This window comes from Notamacropus eugenii, chromosome 5 (assembly GCF_028372415.1).
Source record: "Notamacropus eugenii isolate mMacEug1 chromosome 5, mMacEug1.pri_v2, whole genome shotgun sequence".
Taxonomy (NCBI): domain Eukaryota; kingdom Metazoa; phylum Chordata; class Mammalia; order Diprotodontia; family Macropodidae; genus Notamacropus; species Notamacropus eugenii.
The window spans coordinates 85,143,374-85,168,180 of record NC_092876.1 but is presented as its reverse complement, the minus strand read 5'-3'; positions in this window follow the sequence as shown (position 1 = coordinate 85,168,180).

Here is a 24,807-nt window from a genome sequence, read left to right as displayed (position 1 = left end):
TTGGGGAACAATTTCTTTTTTTTTTTGTTTGTTTGTTTGTTTTTTGGTTTTTGTTTTTTTTTTGCTGTATTATTAGTTTTATTTAGTTATTTTACTTTGTTACAAAAGCTCTCTCACAAAGTGAGAGTAATTTTTATTTTTCTTTTTTTCTTTTTTTTTATTTAACTTTTAACATTCATTTTCACAAAATTTTGGGTTCCAAATTTTCTCCCCTTGTGTCCCCTCACCCCACCCCAAAACACCGAGCGTTCTAATTGCCCCCTGTCTGCCAATCTGCCCTCTCTTCTATCATCCCTCTCTGCCCTTGTCTCCATCCTATACCCCTTTACCTGTATTGCTTATTTCCTAGTGGCAAGAACAGTACTCAACAGTTGTTCCTAAAACTTTGAGTTCCAACTTCTCTTCCTCCCTCCCTCCCCACCCCTTCCCTTTGGAGGGCAAGCAATTCAATATAGGTCAATTCTGTGTAGTTTTGCAAATGACTTCCATAATAGTAGTGTTGTGTAAGAACTAATTATATTTCCCTCCATCCTATCCTGTCCCCCATTACTTCTGTTCTCTCTTTTGATCCTGTCCCTCCCCATGAGTGTTGACCTCAAATTGCTCCCTCCTCCCCATGCCCTCCCTTCCATCACCCCCACGCACCCTGCTTATCCCCTTATCCCCCACTTTCCTGTATTGTAAGATAGGTTTTCATACCAAAATGAGTGTGCATTTTATTCCTTCCTTTAGTGGAATGTGATGAGAGTAAACTTCATGTTTTTCTCTCACCTCCCCTCTTCATCCCTTCACTAATAAGTCTTTTGCTTGCCTCTTTTATGAGAGATAATTTGCTCCATTCCATTTCTCCCTTTCTCCTCCCATATATTTCTCTCTCACAGCTTGATTTCATTTTTTTAAGATATGATCCCATCCACTTCAATTCACTCTGTGCACTCTGTCTCTGTGTGTGTGTGCGTGTGCGTGTGCATGTGTGTGTGTGTAATCCCACCCAGTACCCAGATACTGAATAGTTTCAAGAGTTACAAATATTGTCTTTCCATGTAGGAATGTAAACAGTTCAACTTTAGTAAAGTCCCTTATGACTTATCTTTGCTATTTACTTTTTCATGTTTCTCTTCATTCTTGTGTTTAAAAGTCAAATTTTCTTTTCAGCTCTGGTCTTTTCATCAAGAATGCTTGAAAGTCCTCTATTTCATTGAAAGACCAATTTTTCCCCTGAAGTATTATACTCAGTTTTGCTGGGTAGGTGATTCCTGGTTTCAGTCCCAGCTCCCTTGACCTCCGGAACATCCCATTCCATGCCCTTCGATCCCTTAATGCAGAAGCCGCTAGACCCTGCGCTATCCTGATTGCACTTCCACAATACCTGAACTGTTTCTTCCTAGCTGCTTGCAATATTTTCTCCTTGACTTGGGAACTCCAGAACTCGGCCACAATGTTCCCAGGAGTTTCTCCCTTTAGATCTCCTTCAGAAGGTGATCTGTGGATTCCTTGAATACTTATTTTGCCCTCTGGTTCCAGAATCTCAGGGCAGCTTTCCTTGACAACCCCATGAAAGATGATGTCCAGGCTCCCTCCTTGATCATGGCCTTCAGGTAGGCCCATAATCTTTAAATTGTCTCCCCTGGATCCATTTTCCAGGTCAGCTGTCCCTCCAATGAGATACCTCACATCATCTTCCATGTTTTCATTCTTTTGGTTTTGTTTTGTGATTTCTTGGTTTCTCATAAAGTCACTAGCCTCCATCTGTTCCATTCTAATTTTGAAAGAACTATTTTCTTCAGTGAGCTTTTGAATCTCCTTTTCCATTTGGCTAATTCTGCTTTTGAGAGCATTCTTCTCCTCATTGGCTTTTTGAACCTCTTTTGCCAATTGAGTTAGCCTATTTTTCAAGGTGTTATTTTCTTCAGCATTTTTTGGGGTCTCCTTTAGCAGGGTGTTTACTTGTTTTTCATGCTTTTCCTTCACCTCTCTAACTTGATTTTCAAAATCCTTTTTGAGCTCTTCCATGGCCTGAGCCCATTGAGTGGGCTGGGATACAGAAGCCTTGACTTCTGTGTCTTTCCCTAATGGTAAGCATTGTTCTTCCTCATCAGAAAGGAAGGGAGGAGATGCCTGTTCACCAAGAAAGTAACCTTCTATAGTCTTATTTTTTTTCCCTTTTCTAGGCATTTTCCCAGCCAGTGACTTGACTTCTGAGTGTCCTCTCCACCCCCACCTCGCCTCCAGATCCGCCAAGCCAGCACTTGGGGTCTGAGATTCAAATGCTGCTTCCCAGCCTCAGGGCTTTGGGTGGGGGCAGGGCTGCTATTCAGTGTGAGATTAAGTTTAGGTGCTCAGGTCAGGGCAGGGCCACCTCTCAGGCTCAGTTCCCTCAGGGGGTTTATGCAGAGACTTTCAACAATGGATCTAGGCTCCTGCCTGCTTGGGGAGCCCTGGTCTGTTCCCGCCTCTGCCGCTGCCTCCCGAGGGGGCCTGAGTTATGGGGGCACCCCACACCCCTCTCGACCTGCCAAAGAGACCCTCTCACCGACCCTTGTCACCTGTGGGTGTGGGACCCGCACGGCCACTGGAGATTCCGTCCCTGAAGCCTGCTCGGATCCACTCTTTTCTGCGCTGCACTGCCGAGGCAGGGTTGGGCTCTGCTCTGGGTCCCGGGCACGAGAGACCTTTTGCGAGAGGATTTCAGGGTCTCTGGAGCAGAAATCTGCTCCGCTCCATTGTTCTGTAACTTCTGCTGCTCCAGAATTCACCATGGTTCTTTTTTTACAGATATTTTATGGTCGGTGGGTTCAGAGGTAGTGTATGTGCATCTTTCTACTCCGCCATCTTGGCTCCGCCCCTTGGGGAACAATTTCATGGCCAAAAGTCTGCCTTCATTGTAAAAAGAAGTATGGAAAGAAAAACCAAGCTTACCTTTACCTGCAGAAAATCTAATCTTCAAAATATTCAAAATATTTCTTGACGGGGAGAAGATGGCATCTTCTCATAGGGTCTTTCCAGAACAAGACACTGGGAGTAGTAGTTTCTCTTCCCAAATTGTTGACACCCAACATCATCAAGCATGCTTAATCTCTGGAATTTTCCTCCCTTTATTTCTCTGTGTCCAAATACGGAGACCTGGGAGAAAGGAAAGTGGATAGCTTCTGAGTACTTCTCCATTTTCCAAGACCCTTCCAGGAAATCTATGGAGAGCCCCTGATGATTGGAGACAGAAGTGGAGACATGAAAAGAATCCTGGATTAGGAGGAAGCAAACCTGACCTAAGATTCTGACTTCGCTACTGCCCAGCTAAGTGACCTTGGGCAAGTCATTTCCCTTTCTTTGGGCCTTGGTATCCTAGCAACATCCTGGAGTGTGTTGGTAAAGGGATGGTTAGTGAGCAGCCAGAAGAGGAAACAGAGTTTCAAGAACAGATCATGCCAAGCTACCTTCATTTCCTTTTTGTTTTTCCTTTTTGCAGGATTAGTAGACAGATAGATCAGGGAAGCGGCATCTATATAGAGTTTACTTTGGTTTTATCAGTCAGAAAACATTTATTAAATACTCACTGTGGACCAGGAACTGTGCTAAGCATGTGGAATAAAACAAAGAATGATTTGACAGTCACTGCTCTCAAGTAGCTTACATGGAAGGCACTAGCATTAAGATCTCTTTACCATGGAAAGATCTCTTTACCATGCAGCTAAGTGGTGAAGTAGATAGAGTGACGAACTTGGAGCCAGAAAGACCTGAGTTCAAATCCTTCCTCAAACACTGTGTGGTCAGCTGTGTGATCCTGGGAAAGTCATTTAACCTCTGTCTACCTCAGTTTTCCTGTCTACAAAATGAGGTAATAGTAGCACCTATCTTCCAGAGTTGCCATGAGGATAAACTAAGATAATATTTGCAAAGTACTCTGTAAATCTTAAATCCTTGTAGGATGTGGGACTTTAGCTGAGACTGGAAGGAAGACAAGGGAGCTCTAAGGCAGCATGGGAAGTGAAAATACCCAGAACAAAGAAAACAGTGTCAATAGATAACAGAGTAGGTGAGGGGTAGCAGGAATAAGAAAAATGGAACAATAGGAAGAGGCCAGGTTTTCAAACTCTTTAAAAGCTGAACAAATTATTTTATATTTTATTCTGGTATCAGTAGAAAGCTACTAGAGTTTATTGAGCAGAGGAGTGGCATGTTCGAACCAGTTCTTTATAAAGATCAATCTGACAGATTTGCTCTGCTTGGCTCCAGAGGGCAGAACTCGTAAAGAAGCCCCATAAAAGGACCATGGAGAGCTGAGATCAGGAAAAACGCATTACCAGTTAGAGCAATAGGCTGCCTCCAGAGGGAGCAGGTTACCCCTTATTAAGGGGCATGGACTAGTCTAGCTATGGGTTGGTGCAGCTCTCCTGGGAGCTCCCTTCCAGCCCTGAGAACATGAGATTCTTTGATCCTAAGTTATTTGTTATAATTCATCATAATCACAATAAATCTTCCATGAAGCATAACGAGATCAGGATATATTTGACCTAACCTCCTGCACCTTTTCCACCTCCACCCATGAGTTTGGACAGTGAGCCATAGGTGGTCATGAGGTCATGCCAAATGATCACTAAAGAAAGATAGGTCACCGTCACAAGCATCTACTCCAAGGCAGTAACATAGACAATGAGGCTTGGAAAAATTCTCAGGAAGAAGGCATTTAATTCAAAGGATTTGGGGCTTCACCTTCAAATATAAAGGAAATCCAGGGGGGTGGGGAAGAGGGGAAGGGGCCAGCTTGAGTGTTCCCTCAGCCACTCTCTCTGCCCAGCAGACTTTACAAAGGGGGCAGTCTGTCAGCTTGATTTATCATGCAGCTTAAGGAGAAAATAAGTAATCCAGGGAGCAGCCAAGAGCTTTCCTGGCTGAAGACCCAACAAATCGACCAGGACAGCAATAGCCAGAAATTACCCTCCAGGCAGAGTGAGATAGGCCAAGGGTGCTTTTATTTACTCACCTCTGCAGTGAAGTTTCCTCTGATAACACTGCTCCCCTTACGAGGATGGAGGCTACCTCAGTGATAATGGAGTTGAGTTCCGTATAACTGAGTGATATAATGCCCAGGGCTCTGGACTGGGAATCAGGGAAGACCTGGGTTCCAATCCCATCTGGGACATTTCATAGATATATATATGACCCTTGGGTAAGTCACATAAACTCTCAGCCTTAGCTTGCTTCTCAGTAAGATGGAGGTGGTAAATACCCATGGCGATTACCTCACATGGTTGTTGTGAGGTTATAATGACATAGTGCATGTAAAATCCTATGTAAATGTCAGCTATCATGCTTTCTACTTTAAGCCATCACCTTGACCTTCTCTAAGCTCCCTTGGCACTTAACCCATATCAAGGGGTATATGCACTGGGAGCAGGGGCTGTGTTTGATAGACCTTTGTATCCCCAGCATGAGGCACATAACAATGATATTAATAACAACAACAACTCATATTTCTAAAGTGATTTAATATTTTCAAAGTGCTTTCTTCACAACTACTATAAATGTTATCATCCAATTTTATAAAGAAGGAAACAGAATTGGAAAGGTTAGGGGTTTTTTTGCCCATAATCATATAGGTTCTCCTGATACCAAGTCCAACTCTCTCATGTGGCATTTATATTATATGATCTTTACGAAAACTCTGTGAGGTAGGTCCTATTACTCTCCCCATTTTTTCAGATGAGGAAACAGTCTGAGAGAGGTTATTTGGCTTGTCAGGCATAGCTAGTTAATGTCTGAGGCAGGATTTAGCAGAGGTCTTCTTGACTCCAAATCCAGCAACCTGCCCATTGTGCCACCAAGAATGAATAAAAACACCTTTCTCTTTCAGAAGGACTCACCTAGGCAAATGACAGTGAGGGAGGGGTGGCACAAAGGTCCGCTGTCTCACCTCCCTACACCATGTGAATCGCCCTCACACTTTGTGTCTTGAGAACTGAACCTTTGAGAGACGCTGAGTGCCAGGAATAAGCTGGCTGCCCAGCTGCGCTGGGGACAAAGCTACAACTAGGCTGCAGGATCTGGCAGTAGCGGTAGTCAGGGAGTGGTTGAGCTGTGAGGTAGTGCTGGCCAGTCAGGCATTGAGAGGGGAAGGAAGTCTTGAGGTTAATTGCAGTAGCAATTAACCACGATGGAATTATCTAAACTGGCTCCAGAATTCATTTTTCTCTTTCTACCCCTCCCAATAGCTGGACAAAATGTGGCCAGGATGACAATTTCTAACATAAGAGAAAAAATGACCTACTAATGTAGCAGCCAGGGACTTCTGGATCTATGTCGGTCTCTGTGTCCTATCTCTATCTCTCTCTCCCTCCTTCTCTCTCTCCCTCTCCCTCTCCCTCTCCTTCTCTCTCCCTCTCCTTCTCTCTCCCTCTCCCTCTCTCTCCTTCTTTCCTTCCCTCCCCCTTTCTCTCCCCTCCTCCTCTCTTTCCTCACCCCTCCCTTCTTCTCCCTTCCTCTCCTCTGCTGTCCTTCCTTTTCTGCTCTTTTGTATTCTTCAGTTCTCCCTTCTCTCCTCTCCTCTCCTTTCCTCATACTTCTCCTTCCATCTCCCTCCTTTGCTTTCTGACATCCCCTTCCTTTGACTTCCTCTATCATTTTCTTCTCTCTTCCTTTCATTTCTTCCCTCTCTTATTTTCCTCTCCTCCCTCTCTTTCCATTTTCTCCTTCCCTCTTTTCTTTTTCTCCCTACCACTTTCCCTATCTTTTCTTCTGTCCCTCTCTTCTTTGCATTTCCTCCCTCCTCTCTGTGTGTGTCTCTCTCTCTCTCTGTCTCTCTGTCTCTCTGTCTCTCTCTCTCTGTCTCTCTCTGTGTGTGTCTCTCTCTCTCTCTCTCTCTCTCTCTCTCTCTCTCTCTCTCTCTCTCTCTCTCTCTCTCTCTCCCCACTCCATGTAAGTACTGCACTTTATCCTAACCTATGAAACAGTGGGTTAATTGGCTTAGAGACCTACTGCACGTGGATGGGAGCCCTAATGCAGATTTAATCAAAAGAGACAGTTCTGTGGAGTGAGGTGTTAAAGCCATTTAAGATAAATGGAGAGGGATACAATTTCCCCCCAGAGTTATTCAGAGCAATTTTAATAAAGTGTGAGTTTAACTACAGAACAGATTGTGTGCTTGAGTGTCATCTTACTACAGGGTAGAGCAAGGGAGGGAAGGCTCAAGTAGTCACCAAGATGACAAAAAAAATCTCTTTCCCCATTAGGCTAAAGTTTAGTATTTCACATCTTTTTTTTTAAACCATCAAAGTTCTTGCTCTTTGCCTAACGATTACATTTCAATTCAACAAATGTTTATTAAATGCCTACTGTGTGCAAAGCACTGTGCTTAGAGCCCTGAAAATGTAAACAAACACATTTCTGGAGGGAAAGATGATCCCAATCCAGATAACTGTAAGCAAGAATAGTCATTTAATCTTTCTGAGTTTCAGTCACCTCATCTGTAAAATGGGGGAGCTATTGCCCACAAAACCTACCTCCCAGGGTTTTTCTGAGGTTCAAAGGAGATAATATATGTATGCAAAATGTAAATTATTAGAATTATTATATAACATAATATAGTACATGTGAGGGAGAAGTACAAGTGAAGGGCTATGTGACAGGAAAGAGAGAAAAGTCTTTCCAATCAGTGAACTAGAGAAGGTTTCAGGAAGGAGCTGAAAACCCACTTTGAGTTTGTTTCTAAAGAAGAGTCAGAGATTAAACACATGATAGGGGAAAGGGAAAGCATTCTAGATAGAGGGAACAGAGTGAGCAAAAGCATGGAGGTAGGAAAGCATAAGGTATGTTAATGGTACATTAATTGGTTGCCTACTATGGAAAAGGTCCTGTACTTGGCACTAAAGGAGACAACAGTTTATGTGAAAAGAAAGGAACTGAGGGTTTAGGTGGCCTGCAGATTCAACATGTGTCAGCATTGCCACATGGCCACCAAAAAAAGTTAATATACCCTCCTGGGTTACAGTAGAAGGGACTTACAGCCCAGAATAAAGGAGGCGAGACACCTACTCGACTCTACTCCAATTAGACCATGGTAGAGAGCATCCCCATCCAGGCACAGGTGCCACAAGATGGCCTCTGACATCCCTCCTTAGCCCTTGTGTCAAACAGCTCCTAGTGTAGCAATTCAATTCAATAAGCATTAGTTAATTGTATAACAATGTATATAACAGTATTGTATATACATTATATATATGCACACATGCATAGTATCTATTAAATATTATACCTATTATATTATTTATTATATGTAATATAAATATAATTAACTTGATGTTTGTCCTTCATTTTCAAAGAGGACCAATGTCATCATGGAGTGATGTCTTGAACACTCCATACACCCCTGCATACACACGCACGCACGCACACACGCATGCACACACAGACCTCCTATGTGCCAAGTACTGTGCTACTAAAAGCTTTACAAATATCATCTCCTTTGATCCTCACAAAAACCCTGTGAGGTAGGTGCTATTATTATACCCATTTTACAGTTGAGGAAACTGAGGCAAACAGAGGTTAAGTAACTTGTCTTAGGTCACATAGTTAGTAGTCCAATTTGAGCTCAGGTCTTCCTGACTCCGGGCCCAGCACTCTACCCACTGCACCACCTAGCTGAGGTACCTTGCACTGGGCTAGGCACAGGGGTAACAAAGTCCAAAACAAATTAGGATTCAAGGAACTTACATTCGATTGCAGAATCCTGGATTTTGAGCCAGAAAGGACCTCAGAGGTCAAAGGTAATTTGACTTGGCCAAGGTGGCACAGATAAAGATTTGAACTCAGGTCCTCTGACTTCTGAGGCTGAGCTCTTTCTGTTGTATTATTCTGTCTTGTGACTATTCTATGGGGAGAAAGATAAGAGAGAGTCATCTTATCTAGGGTCCTGCACAGAGTAAGGGATCAAAATTTCTTGAATTGAATTGAACAGAACTGCATCATTTCAGGCAAAATAATAAATCTTGAATATGACAAGCCCAACTGTGGAGGAGGTGGGAAGCTGTCTCCTCTCTCACTGTATGCTAGGAAAGATATTTCATGTGCAAAGCAACAATCTAACCGGACTTGCCCCCTTCTCTGGAGAAGGAAAAAATGTCCATTTTAAAGAACTCCCCTGCAAAGATATAGACCACAAGCTAGAACTATAACTTGGGTGGTGCTATTAAGACTCTGACCCAAGGTGCTGACATCATGCACACACCTAGAAACACTGCTTTTAACACTTAGTTAGGATGAATATTAAATGACCAGATGTCGTTCTTCATAGATGCAGATAAGTGCTTTAGTGGATAGACAGCTAGACTACAAGGCAGGGGGACCTAATTTCGATCCTGTCTCAGACACTTTCTCTGTGACCCTGGACAAATCACTTAATCTATCTCACCCTCAATTTTCTCATCTGTAAAATGGGGATAATTAGAGTACTTGCCTTTCAGGGTATTATAAGGATCAAATGAAATAACACTCAAAGCACTTGACAAACCTTAAAGCTCTATAAAATGCTAGCTATGATGATAGAGCTAGCACACCTGTTACTGTGGATAGAGTGCCAGACCTGGAATCAGGAAGATCTGAGTTCAAACCCAGCCTCAGACACTTACTAGTCATGTGATCCTGGGTAAGTCACTTAACCCTGTTTGCCTCAGTTTCCTCATCTGTAAAATAAGCTGGAGAAGGAAATGGCAAACCACTCCAGTATCTCTGCCATGAAAACCTCAAATGGAGTCATGGAGAGTAGTACATGACTAAAGACTAAACAACAAAATAATGATGATGATGGAGATGATGATGGCTCCAGGGGAGCTGCTTGGCTGTCCTCAATCTACTCCCTTATACTCCACTCCCACCCTAAGGTATCCTGCCTAGAAATGTGATTTTACAGTATCCATAAGTAACTGCTGGTATCCTAGGCTTTTGTTCTCCCATCCCCTTTCCTAACTGAATTTGTCTTTAAAATTTTATTTGAGGACATATTTTGAGCTGCTTGGACCAAGCACATTCCGTGAAGCTTGCCCCAGGCATTAAAAATCCCAGTTATGCCTCCACTACAAGCAAAGTAAGAGAACATGGAGAAAATGAAACGTCAGCTAAGCAGGTGAATGATAACAAAATCCTAGAAATTTTACAGATCATCTGTCACTTTAAGAGTGTTGAGTGTGAACTGTTAATGAGTATAAATGCAGCATTTGCAACAGAGAGACCAGGCATTTGGGAGATGACTCAAAGAGAGAGACTTTCAGGACAGCCCCACTGGGAGGAACACACTAGGGGGCCCAGCTCTGCCTGCATCTCCCACCATGTCAGAGCTGGAAGGAATCACTGCTTAGCCCAGAGCATGGTGCATAGGTCATATCGGGCATTTGGTAAACTCTTGTTAAACTGAACCAGAACCCTCTGTTGAAGGAAGATTTTTACCCCAGAAAGGGAGCATAGCATAGTGGATAGAATACTGGACTTGGAGTCAGATCTGGGTTCAAATACCCAGTCTGACACTTTAATTAGCTGTGTGATCCTGGCCAAGTCAATCAACAAATACTGAGAGTCAGAACGTTTCCAAGTCAATGGACATTTATGAAGTGCCTGCTATAAACCAGACTCTGTGCTAGGCACTATATCAACATTATTCATTTGATTCTCACAATAACACTGTGAGGTAAATGCTATTGTTATCCCCATTTTACAGCTGAAGAAACTGAGGTAACCTGGGTGACTTGTCCTAGGTCATAGAGCTAGCAAGTGTCAAATTGAACTCAAGTATTCCAATTACTCCAGGCCCAAAATTCTCGGCTGTACACTTAAGGGAAGGAGTTAAGTTTCCTCATCTATAAAATGGGAATGATAATGCCCATCTATCCACCCTATTTACTTACTATTATGAAACTCAAATATAGTCATATATCTAAAGTGCTATGCAAATTTAAGTATCCTAGCGTTAGCCAGGAAAGGACTCAGGCTCACTTAGGCAAGTGCATTTTCTTCCTGTCATGTGCTTATAACTGTCATTGCTACTGGAGGAAGGGTAGGAGAAAAGGAGAAAAAAACCTGTTCCCTCCTCCCTACTTCCTGGAGAGCAAAGAGAGAAGCAGCACTGAATAGCCATGTCCACAGAGGCATAGTGAGTGCCCAGCTCCTCACTCCTTTAATAGCCAGTATATAGAGTGGGTGACTTCTCCTCATGCTGGGATCAATCATCTTTAAGGCAATCCCTTCTCCCCCAGCTATTGGGACTATAGGACTAATCAAAAGATTCGGCATTGCCTATGTCCTTTAGCAAGAGTGTAGAGTGAATGTCCCAACAAAAGGCACCAGAGGAAAAAATAAAAATTTATCTCTTTTGGTTTGTTTGTTTGTTTGAGACAATTGGGGTTAAGTGACTTGCCTAGGATAACATAGCTAGTAAGTGTCAAGTATCTAACGACAGATTTGAATTTAGGTCCTCCTGACTCCAAGGGCCATGCACCACCTAGCTGCCCTCCAAAAAAATTTGATTTTTTTTATTAGAAAAGGATGTCAGAGAAGATGATCAGCCCCCTTGGAAGTGCTCCATGTGGTTATTCCAGATGAATGGTCATCAGGCTTCTGAATGATGGGATCCATGGAACCCTAAGGGGTCTGTGGTTATATTTCAGAGGTCTGTGTATCTGCTTAGGAAAAATCGATCTTTATTTCCATAAAACTGGTTTCCTTGGTAGCCTTATGAATTTTATTTTATGTCATTAAAAAATCATTCTGAGAAGGGTACTTCACACACACATACACACACACACACACACACACACACACACACACACACACACACACACACAATGTGCAGACACGTGCTCCAGTTAACACTTCTCTAAATAAAGCTGTCATGGATTCTTCAGGTGAAAACTGACTCTTGCCTACAACGACTGTCTAAAAAGGTTGTGGAGGAGTAAGTGCTAGGGAACGTCTTGGGGTACATTTCAGAGGCCAGCAGGCAGTATAAGACACACCTAGCAAGATGGTATGAACTGATCAGTGCCTTTCTGTATAAGAGAGGCAACAATTTCAGCTTCTAGAGAACAGACATCCATCAAAAGAAGGAAACAGAAGGGAGTGATCCCTTCTAGAAAAAAAGAGGAGGAATTTCCCACCAGATAGGAAAGGCCTAGGTAAGGAAGAAATTCACCATTGTGAAAACCAGTACACCAGAGAAAAGGAATTAGAGTCACACCAGCAGCTGAGAAAGCTTGCCATGAGCATCCATGCGAAAGTCCCTCAGTTCTTCTGAACCTCAGGTTTCCTCTCTATGGAATGAGAAAATTAGATTAAATGTTTATTAAGGTTCTTTCTAATTCTGCTGATCTGTTCTATGTATGTTGAGGTTCTTTTACCTCCAAGATTCTAAATTCTACATCCTAAGGTCACTTTCAGCTGAGATATTCTGTATTCTATGATCCAGGTCCCTTTCACATCTGATATTTTCAGTTCCGTGTTTTTAAAAAAAATCCCCCAACTCTAATGTTTTATATATTAAGGTCCTTTCCAACGCTACCATTCTATATTCTAAGACCACTCCCAGGTCTGACTTCTGTGTTCTAAGTGCCCTCTCAGTCCTGACATTTTGGGTTCTAAGGGCCCTCCCAGGTCTGACATCCTGTGTTCTAAGGGCCCTCCCAGGTCTGACACTCTATGCTTTAAGGCCCTTTCCATCTCTGCTCATCTGTGTTCTCTGTTCTAAAGTACCTTCCAGGGCATAAAGGCACAACTGCATGAAATACACTCATGCTCAGGTTAAGAGTAGACAGGAACAGATGATGGGATTCCAGGATTCCAGGCCAGAACATGCTAAGCATGTATGTTCAGAGAAACATGGATCATACTGAGATTCAAGTAGGATCTAGACAAGACAGAAGGTGAACCCCATTCCATCTTTCTTCCTGTGCTGATCTCCCCACATCTAGAAATACACGAATAAAGAGAAGAAAAAGTCAAGGTTCCATATTCTGCAAGCATCAGGCAGAAAACAGACTGAAAACCAGATAACAGCAAAGCCAGCTTCCTAAGATGGTAGAAACAGGGTAGTTCATACTACAACACCCTGAAAGCACAAGGATGGAGTCAGATGAGGACAGGGGGCATCCGTGCCTTCTTGTCTAGGGTTCTACTAGAACCATCCATTTGTAGACAGCATATTTAACCAAATCCCTGTCCTATCCATGCCTTTATGTGATCCTCACAGCAGTCCTGGGGTCTAGGCTCTGCCACTGTCATTTTCTAAATGGGGAAACTGAGACAAAGAAAGATATATTTAAAAGGCAAGTAAATTAACATAGCCAGGATTCAACCCCAGGGCTTTGGGCTCCTAGTTGATATCAGTCAGTCAGTCAATAACCATTTATTAAGCAATCATATGCCAAGCAGTGAGCTAAGTGCTGATGATACAAAGAGAGATATTTTCTAGGTCTATTTCCAAAGATGATTAGGGAAAAAGGAAAAGAACCTATATGTTCTAAAATGTTTACAGCAGCTCTCTTTGTGGTTGCAAAGAACTAGAAATCACAAAGATATCTGCTTCCATTTCAATGAAGGAAGATAGTATATATGTAAGTACACACACATGTGCACACACGCGCACATGCGCGCACACACACACGCACACACACACACAGTAGAAAAGGAGAAGTGCTCAGCAGCATGACAGGAGATGTGCAGAAAGGCCAGAGTGGCCAACCAAGCAAGATCAAAGCCAAAGCTGGCCTTCCAAACCTAAGGTTATTCCAAGGGCAGACTTAAATAAATGTTCCAGTGGGGAGAAAGGGAAAATGAGGACTCTAGAGAAGTCAAGTACTGCCATCTCGGATTGGTGGTAGGTGTCCAGGATGGACCTAAAGGATTTCAAAGCACTTTTATCACAACTCTGCGCTTCAGATAGAATAAGTATTATTCCTCCCATTGAACAGATCAAACTCAGAGAGATTATGCATCTCTTGCCCAGGGCCACAAAGCTGGTAAGCAGCCAACCTGAGGGCAAAGTGGATGCTAATGAATCCTAAGACCCCAGTGTAACAGAAAGAAGATTAGACTCTGAATTTCTCAGACTTAGGTTTGGGTCCTGGTTGTTGTAATGAATGAATGAGACCTGGAATGATGAAGCCTAGTTATTACTGTTATAGTTAGAGTTGCCTAACCCTTCGGGGAAAGCTAAGGAAAGAGTAGAACAGGGGATGCTGGAGCTGATTCATCCCATTTCACTTCTTGGTCCTGGGCCCAGCCCTGTTCCAGGAAAAGGTTGCAGAGAAGGCTGGTGTGTTTCCATGACAACTACAGTCAGTACAGCCTCCTATTCTCACAGAGAAAGAGCAACATGAAGAGAGAGGCACTGAGACAGAGAGAGACACAGACACAGAGGGACAGGGACATGTCAAGACAGAGAAAGATATGAAGAAATACAGACACATAGAGAAACTTAGATAATGATCGTCATCATGATGATGATGATGATCATTGTAGAAAGAAAAAGAAATATTTAAAAGAGAAAGTCATACAGACAAAGAAAGATGCTCAGGTGTTACAGATACAGAGGGAGACCCAGATGGAAGCAGACGTATAGAGAGAGACATGAAGAGAAAAATCACAGAGAACTAGGCAAAAATGTAGTGACGTACAGAGATATAAACAAAAGAGAAACAGATAAACAGAGAACACAATGTGGAAAAGACAGAAATATGAAGAAATACAGACATAGAGATACAGAGATGCAAACACAGAGAAAGGTTCAGACAGACAAAATAAATCATACATAATATTAAGAACTAGCATTTATTATAATAAAAGCTAGCATTTATGTAGAACTTACTACATGGCAGACACTGTACTTTACAGACACTTTACAAATATTATTTGATTCTCATGACAATCATGAGAGGTAGGTGCTATTATTGTCCCTGTTTTACAATTGAGGAAACTGAGGCAAAAAGAGGTTAAATGACTTGCCAAGGATCACATAGTGAGTGTCTATATCTGGATTTGAACTTAGGTCTTCCTGACTCCAGGGCCAGGAAAGGAAGGAGGGAGGAAGGGAGAAAGAAAAGATGGGAGGAAGGAAGGATGGGAAGATGGGAGGATGGATGGAAGGAAGGAAGGAAAGGGGAAGGAAGGGGGAAGGAAGGAAGGAGGGAGGAAGGGACAGAGGAAGGAGAAGGAATGAAAAAGGTCATAGAAAATTTGAGAGAGAAGACACAAAGAGATGGAGATATAGAAAAAGGAGAGATGCACAGAGAAATGAAAAAAATATAAAACAACAGAGTGAGATAACAGAGAAAGAGATACAGAGGCACAGGAACAAATAGGAAGATAGAAACAAACAAAGAAAGAGAAAGAGAGGGGATAGCCAGACAACAGAAAGATGGAGCGCCAGAAAAAATGTAAATAGAGAAGCTAATTAGTTTTATGCAAATATACTTAGTGATCAGGGATCTCCATCACAGTGCTCTGAGAGTTACAGAAACTAGACCTCCATGATGGGCAGAGTCCTGAATGATGATCTGGCTCATTTCCTGATCTTTTGGAAGAAAATTCAGGCTTCTAGATGGGAGGGGTGAGGGGAGCAGCAAACACAGGCAGAATTTGTTCTACAAAGGTTTTTAAATCTCACCTAACATTTGGCAGCCCAAACACCCTTGAAATCCTCTCTGCCTCCTCATCCTAGGATACACACTCTGGAAAGTGAGCAAGTGAGCGTGACCTCTTCTGGCACAGGAAAAGGCTCTCTGCATTCCCAGATTCACACTCCACCTTGTGGCTTTTTAGGACCTTGCTGCTAGGGTCTCCCAGTGCTTTTTGTATCTGTTTAACTCTAGGTGCACATCACCCCCATGCTTGCATGTTCTGGGTAGGAGGAAACAAGCTACACTAGCCTCAGAAGCTCCATGGCCAGGATGGTTAATATACCAAAACCCCTGCAAAACACACACACACTCACACACACACACTTATTTCTCAGGAAATTTGACTACAGAGTGGGCCAGACTGAATCTGAGAGGGGTATAGCTTGATCAAGGCTCCAAATTCCATCTCCCAGGTAGGAGCATACTCTCTCCCAGGAGTGACCTTTACCCATTTTCCCTGGCACTGACATACAGATGCCACTGTAAAACTGCACATAAAGGGAGATCAGACAAAGGGGATGAACAGTGCATGATTAGAGAGGGGAAAACTTCTGATTTCTCCTTGTGTTCAAAGAGAAATTTGGTCCCTTCTCTGTAAGACACTATAAATTTGTTTGGGCTTGGTGTAAGCACTTTCCTTGCCTGAAAATGGCATAAACCCTAGCACCACCTAACCTCATGGATTTAGAGACAAGAAAAGATCTTAAAATAATCTACTCCAACCCTTTCATTTTCAATATGAGTCCTTGGTATAGACCTTTCCTCTCTCTGAGTCTTAATTGAACATACTAAACCTTGACCATAACATAGTGATGTCATTTTGGTCCTTTTCGAGAATGAAGGACAATAACCAAGCCAAATCAGTTGTCTCCTCTGGAAAATAATGGCACTGTATGAGATGATCTCTAAGTTTCCTTTCAGCTCTAACAATTGGTGCTCATGATGATCCCTGGAGTTGGAGGGAACAGCTGGAAGGAACATCAAGGTTGAAGATGAAGAGTACTAGGAGCTCACCTTAAAGAAGGGCAAAAAAGTCCCAGGAAAGGAAGGGACACATGGGGGTCAATCCATGGCACAATGAGGAGGTAGTCTCACAGCAGGGTTCAATGGAAAAGAAAGCTAGATGGGCAAGGGATGGGAACAGGGCTGGACTCCTGGGGGATCTCAGGGAACTGAAAGAGAATACAAAATTGTCCCAGCAGAACACAAGCTTCAGAAGAACTGAAGCCCACTGAGGGTGTGAGCTGTTTTCCTTCTTGGGGTGTTTGTTGTTTTTGTTTTGTTTTGGTTTGGTTTTTTTGGTCTTTGTATCTGCAGTTCATGGTACAGAGCTTGGCACATTATAAGAAGGAAAGAAATACCCATTTATTATGTACCTGCTTTGTGGCAGCACTGTGCTTTACAAACTTTATCTTATTTGCTCCTCACAACAACACTGGGAGGTAGGCACTATTACTATCTCCACTGTACAGTTAATGAACCTGAAGAAAGCAGAGGTTAAGTGACTTGCCTAGGGTCACACTGCTCAGTATCTGAGGCCACATTTGAACTCAGGTCTTCCTGAATCCATCATTGGAGCCACTCTCCTGCCTAGGTGCTATAGGCTTTTTATAAGTGGTTGCAGAATTGAACTGAATTGAATTGGATTGGATTCCTGAGCTCTGTTATTACAGTTGTGGGTTCTGTTCCATTTGACCTTCTTTTAATTACTAGTAAAGTCACTTTACAAACCCTCAACTCTCTTCATAATTAAGGCAGAAGACTGGGAACCCAGTTGCCTTCACATGGAGATTTGTGGTATCTGAATGACCTGAGATCATCTAGAGATCATCTCAGATCTCTAGACAGGGATCTCAAAGGGACAGAAAGGATCACTTCACAGCAACTCATCACAGGGCTGGTCAGCAAAGATCAACTGTAGAGAGGAAGAAAATTTCCCCACAAAGCTAGGGCTGAGTGTAGGCTTCCAGAATCAGCCTCCTCCCCTCCTGGTCTACATTAACTGCTCCTCGCTTTTCTCCAAAAAAGAAGAAGGCAGAAGTAGGAAGAGGCTGAGCCCCTCTGACCGGTGGCCTGGCTAGCTCCCCAGAGGACAGTGCAGTTGACTGGATTAGCTTCTCCTGAGGAGGGGGTGAAGGGAGTTGATGGGAGAAGTTTCAAAATGCTTTTTGATGTGTTTCTGCAATGTGGCTATATCTCCAGGCTTAGCTGAGGCTTTCAACTGGATATGAGAGCCCTGTGAAAGAAATGGTTCACTAGCAGTAGCTCACCTGGCAACAGGTAATAGCAATCATCCTTCAGATGGATGCTGTGCTTTGCTATGGTTACAAATCCAAACCAATTCAGCAAGCATTCATTAAGCACCTACTCTGTGCAAAGCATTCTGATACAGACTGGGGATAGGAAAGCAAATTAAAAAGTCATCCTTCAAAGAGCTTCCTTTCTATTCGGCTTCAGAACCCTACTCATTGGTGTGAGTGTGACTATGAGTTGGGAGAAAGAAATCCCGAGCTTCAGAAGGGCTACCTGTCACTCACTTACCCTTTGAGATATCTTTGATGTAGTGCTACATTTGATCAAGTGGGTCACTTGCAAGTCATTTGTGGCTTTCCATCTCTCCATACTCAGCTGCCTACAAATTCTGGTATGTGCTCCCACACTGGACCTTGGGCAGCATGCAATTTCAACCTTTCAAAGACCATAAGTTTGTAGCATTGTCCTGTTTCCAATACTCCTTCACTGAAGGCAGAAAAGGATAAATTCATCAGGGACAGAAGTAACAGCATGGCCATGTGCTCAAGGCTTCATAGTGGTAAGGGAAATAAGCCACTGGTGCATTCCTGCCCCCCTCCCCCACAAGCACACATACTTTTCCCTCTCTCTGTTTCTGTCGCTGTGTCTCCTCCTCTTTCCTTCTCTCTCTCCCTCCGTGTTTCTCTGTCTTTCTCCCTCTCCCCCTCTTTTCTTCTCCCCCCCTCTCTCTCTTTCTCCCTACCTACCTAGAGGTTTACAATAGTCCTCACTTAAACATAACCAGGCAGGAAATAGAGACTCCTTTAGGACAGTCAGTGTCTTTTTCATTTGCATCCAATTCCAGTTCAGCAACCAATCAAAAGTCCATTTCTTCACCACTTTGTGAGCAAAACAGAAACAGTCATAGAATATCTCCATCTAGTCTGAAGTGGAGAGCAGGGACCCTCTATTCCACATCAGCAGCCACTACCAGAAGCAGGAGCACCAAATGTCCATGCTTCTGAGACTGAGGATGTAACATATAAACAGAAAGGAGAGCACACTAAGAATTAGGGGAATTGATAAAAGACTTCCTGTAGGCAGTGACATGTGAGTCTTTGAGGAAGTTGAAGATTCTTAGAGGCTGAGGTAAGGGTGTAATTCATTCTAGGAATAGTAACTAGCCTGTGGAAAGATAGAGTTGAGAGATAGAAGTCTGAGTTTGAAGAGTAATGTAAATGAGAATTGCCCTACACCACCAGTTTTTAACCTGCAGCCTATAAACTCATTTTTTAAATATTTTGATAACTCCATTTCAATATAATTTATTTCTTTTATAATCCCATATATTTTATTTTATTCATTTTAAAAACATTTTCCTGTGAAGGGGCCCATAGGCTTGACCAAACTGCCAAGAGTTGCAGTTACGTCTAGGATACTAAAAAAGGTTAAGAAGCCTGGACTACATGATCTCATTTTTTCACTCCCATTATCTCATTTGAATCTTGTTTCAGCCCTGAGAGGCAATCAAAGAAGTTATAGTTGTCCCTAGTTTATAGGAAAGGGAATCAGTTCAGAGAAGTAACTTACCTAAGGTCAAACAAGTAGAACCAGAATTACAGCCCAGGTCCTGGTTCAATATTCTTTGCACTGCCTTTGCACCACAGATAGATTAGACTCCAGGTTCCCCACCCTGGATTAGAGCTTTAGTAATAGTAATAACTTACAATTATATAGTGTATAAGGAGATAGAGAAAAAGAGATATGAATAAGTAGGACTCGTTAAGACAGACAGACAGAGAAGTAGCATCTAAATAGACAAATCAGTTAGTAAGTACTTACTGTGTTCTGTGAACCATGGTAAGTGCTGGGGATGCACATACAAACAAAGAAGGTGGTTCTTCACCTCAAGGACCTTAAATTCTAAAGGAGTGCTGGAAAAGGACAGGGTACCTGTGCTGGGGTTTATAGAGGACACTACAGGATGTGGCAATGGCTTGATTGCCTGGTTCCCAGGAATGTAAGGCAAAAGGCCCTGGGGCACCAAGGTCAGAGTCCAAGTTTCTGATAGGGTGAAAAGTATCAGAGAAGGCCACGTGGAGAAGGCTCCAAATACAGCTGCAGTAATTGATGTCAACCTGACTGTCTCTCAAGTACTTTGAGATGACTTTACTGTGCAACCTATGGATTCCACCACCTCCGTGGACCTCAAACCATTCCGTTGTCCTGTCTCATTTGCCCTTACTCATTTAGAAAGAAGTGGCATTAAATTAATTCATGCTTACCATGCTAACAAAGAGCATCAAACAGCAGAAAGAATACTGGTTTTGGTACCAAAGGATTTGGATTTAAATCTTGCCTATGATGCTTTCTGTTTAACTGACCTTGGGAAAATAACTTAATGAAGAGGTTAGATGACATGGCCTCTGAGGTCCCTTCCACCTCAACATCTATAAACTTAAGCACCAATGAATCCAATATCCCATAACCAATCCCAGGAAACGTTTATTAAGTACCAATTTTGTGCCAAGCACTGTACTAAGTTCTGGGGACACTATTAGTGGAAAAAAAAAAGCGGAATTGCAGTAGCTCAAAAGAAATGTGAGATACACAAATTTAGAGACATCCCCACTCCAAATGTTCACATGGGCTATTTATGCCTGACCTATGGTAGAATCTTCTGAGCTCCTATTGGTCTGATCAGCCACAGTCGGACACAGTGTACCTTGACCCCAACATAGTGATGTCATTTTGGTCCTCTTTGAGACAACAACTAACAATTAATAAAAAGAAAGACAGTGCCTACCCTCAGGGAGTTTAAAGCTGTGGGGTGGGGTGGGACTCCAAGAGGTACCTGCAACAGGGGAATCTTGTTCCATAAAGTTCAAACCCAGCAGAGCAGTAGATGCAGAGTAGAGGGAACCCAAAATCTCAGTTTCTGCCCTCTATAAAGGAAGACAGAGGGAGGAGCTTGGTACTCCAGCCCTCCAATTAGAAGGGAGAAGAGGCTGAGGCAAGTGTAACTCAAGGTCAGCTTGAGTTAACAGCATGATGATGAAATTAGTGGTGATCACTTTAACCTGGGAAGGGCAACTTGTTCCATGGAGTTGAAACCTGGTGGAGTGGTAGATACGGAGTGGAGGGAGTTCGTCTTAAGTCCAACTAACAATAAAACATTCAGTGACGACAGGTATAAATATTAAAGCAACCATTCCCAAGAGAATATAAGGACCTTCCCTTTTCCTTTACATGCCAGCAGGACAAATAATCTCCAAATCTTGGACCCAACAGAGAAAGACTTGAATTTCATCTCGAATTATAACTAAAAGAGATTCCTAGAGAGCCCTGAGGGCTGAAGACTTCAAAGTCTGTGTCCAAGATTGTTTGCTTACCCTGCTCATCTTTGTGTAGATGTCATTCAGACCTGCCAGCTTTCTCTCCATATGGCTCCATGCAGGGCAGGTAGGTGGCACAGTGGATAGAGCCTGGAGTCAGGAAGACTATTCTTCCTGACTTAAATTTGGCTTCAGACACTTACTAGTTGGGTGACCCTGGCAAGTCACTTCACCATGTTTGCCTCAGTTTCCGCATCTATAAAATGAGCTAGAGAAGGAAATAATGAATCACTACAAACTACCAAAAAAAAAAAAAAACCAAACAAGCAAACTAACAAACAAATGAGATCTCAGAGAGTCAGACACCACTGAAAAACAACTTAACAGTGAAGGCCTGGTTTGCTGGCCTTGGGTGCAATTCCCAGCTCTTCCCTGTCCAGCTCCCAATTTCAGTCTTGGTCATGAACCCAAGCAGAGACTCCAATCACATCTCTAGTTTCTTGACAGGAACAACTTTTGGTCCAACCTTTCACCAAGAGAAAAGGCAAAAAAAATCTCTGCACCTCAGTTATTGGTGGGAAAAATTTCTTCTCCATGACCCTTATGATAAGCAGAGAGCATAGAGCTTTAACTAGGAAAGATCATGAATGGTATATAAATTAAATTGGAAGTGTGCGCTAGGAAAGGGGTAGCTAGGTGGTCCAGTTGATGGAGGGCTGGGACTGGGAGTCAGGAAGATCTGAGCTCAAATCCTACTTCAGATACTTACTGGCTATGTATCAATGGGCAAGTCACTTGAAACATGACTCAATTTCCCCAACTGGAAATGGGTATAATAACAGCACCTACCCCATAGGGTTATGGTGAGGATCAAATGAGATGATATTTGTAAAGTGCTTAGCACAGTTCTTGGCACATAGGAGGCACTTGCTTATCCCACTCCACCTAAATCCTCACTCGTGCTTGGAATGATCAGTGATTCCCCAACCCATCAACTCCTCCACCACGAGGAAGTTAGCAACAGGACCATGGCAATGGACAGCAAGGCACAGGAACAGTAGCAAGGAAGAAACAAATCCTCCCCCTCTCCCACCCCACTCCTCAGATTTTACTACCCTTTGGCAAAATGCTAGTCACCCTACCCTAGTTAGAGCTCTAAGTGAGCCTCCCTCCCTCCCTCCTGGACAAAAAGGCAATTAGAGAGAGCTCCATACAGGCCAGCCCTGCACTTCAAGATTCTAAAATTGTTTTGTTTATCCTGCTGGAAGAAAACTTGCATTATTATCAGCCGCCTTCTTTCAACGCATGTTGACACAATGGCTGGTTTTCAATGTCTCTAAATGATTCCATCTGACCACTGGAAGATTGGCCCGTTGCAAATGACTGGTTTTTCCCATGTCAACAGAATAAAGAAAGAAGGGGGTGAGGGGTGACGAATGCGTGCATCTAGTTTTAGAACTGTCAGAACTCAGTGGGGCTTTCTTACAATTCCCGTTTTCAAATGCCGCTCACCATGCAGCATTGAGCTTCCTCACGTCTCCAAAGCCATTCCCCCATCCCACCACATACCCCTATTTCCCCAATCCTCCCTCCGTACAAACCATTGCCAATGCAGATCAGATGGCAGGGATTTGCAGCCTTGCACGGTTGTCGAACAGTGGCAGAGATAATTAGGCAGCCTGCTCACTACCTGCCTGGCTGATTAGTGAAAATGTTGTTCTTTAAATGCCTTCATTTTCAGGCTCTGCATCCCGGCTGTTCCAGGAGTGTCTGAGTGAGTGCCCACATGCCACACATCTGTGGACGACTTACCAACCATTGATTTCAAGGGGGACTGGGGGGTGTGGGTGTAGGGGAAACAGAATTGTCCCAAGTTTGTCAATGTCAAGGTGACAAGGGTTAGCCATGAATGACAAACAAGCCCCCTATCCCCCTCTCCCCTCAGTCCATCAGGGACACAGACTTGGCTAGACTCACAAAGTCTTACGCAGCATAATATTTCTTCTCATTTTGTGACCCCTAGGAACTCCAGGGGGAATGTAATCTGCATGTTCCAGATTCATTTACACTTAACTCATCCATATGGCAGTGAGAAAGGGCCCTCCAACATCCAAGAAGCCATGGGAGCTTTGGGCAGTGGCTCTCTGAAAATCTGCTTCTCTGATGGCAGGCTCAGACTTTTGCCAAAACAAACAGCCGTAGCCCACTAGGTAGTGCGGGCAAACAGGACAAAGAAGAGTAGAATTTCAGAATTGGAAGGAATTGAGGGGCCATATCATCCAACACCCACCTGAACAAGAAGGCCCTTCCACATTGTCCCCAGCGAGGGATCATCTACCTTTCTTCAATGACTCCAAAGGAGTGGAAAACCTGCAATCATGAGAGGAAGTGCATTGTACTTCTGGAAAGCTTTGGCAGGAAGATCTTCCTGTGTTACATAATTGACTCTGACCTCATGCCCTGGGGGCCAGGCCTATTATATCTATCCCATACAGGATATCAAGTTAGAAGGGTTAGGGGTTGCCTCTCTCCTTTGTCATTGGCCCAAGCCTCCACTAGCTGTGGCCCGCCTGCCATATTTTAGGGGCCCAGTGGCTAACACTCTCAATTCCATTTAATCAGTTGACATCAGAAGCTTTACAAAGGGATCTTTACCTCAAATATATATAACAAAAACAAATAAATTTGTTGTTGTTTCCAACTCTTCATGACTCCATTTGGGGTTTTCTTGGCAAAGATACTAGAGTGGTTTTCCATTTCCTTCTCTAGCTCATTTTACAGCTAAGGAACTGAGGCAAACAGAGTAAAATGACTTGCCCAGGGTCATACAGATAGTATGTGTATGAGGCCAGATTTTAACTCAGGAAGATGAGTCTTCCTGACTCCGGGTCTGGCACTCTATCCATTGTGCCACCTAGCTATCTGGTGGTAGGGGGTTGAGTACCTTGAACCTGAGAGTAGCCATGTCTAAGGGACCTTCATTGTGAGTTAGGGGTCATCTCAGGACTTCCTCAGCATCACCTGTTTTGATGAAGCACTCTTTTTTAACACGCTCCCTAACCATTCATTAATAATACATTTTAGCATTTTGCCAGGAATCAAAATCAAACTCACTGATCTTCAGTTTCAAGCTGTACTTTCTTCCCTTCTTTGAAAATCAGTTCATTCTCCTTCCCCTCAGTCTCTCAAAGATCAGTCACAGTAGCTCAACAGTCACATTAGCTGGTCCTTTTTAATTACCATAGGATATAGTTTATCTAAGCCTACTAACGTGAATTTGTCAAGGGAAATCAGGAGCTTTCTTGCTACCTCTTTATGTAACCTGGATTTCAGCTTCCTATGACTCATGTATGTTTTATTTTTTTCAAAACAAAGATCATTCTCTGCAGAAAATACAGGATTTGAGTGGTTCTGCCTTCTTGATGCCTTCTGTTATCTTCCTATCCATGCTGAGCAGAAATTCTGTTGTTGCTCACCCTTTGTTGTTAAAGAGGACCAATTACATTGGGAGGGTAATGTCTTGACTTCTTCATGAACTGGATATAAATGAGGCAGAGCTGCACAAAATCATCAGTCTCATTCTTTCC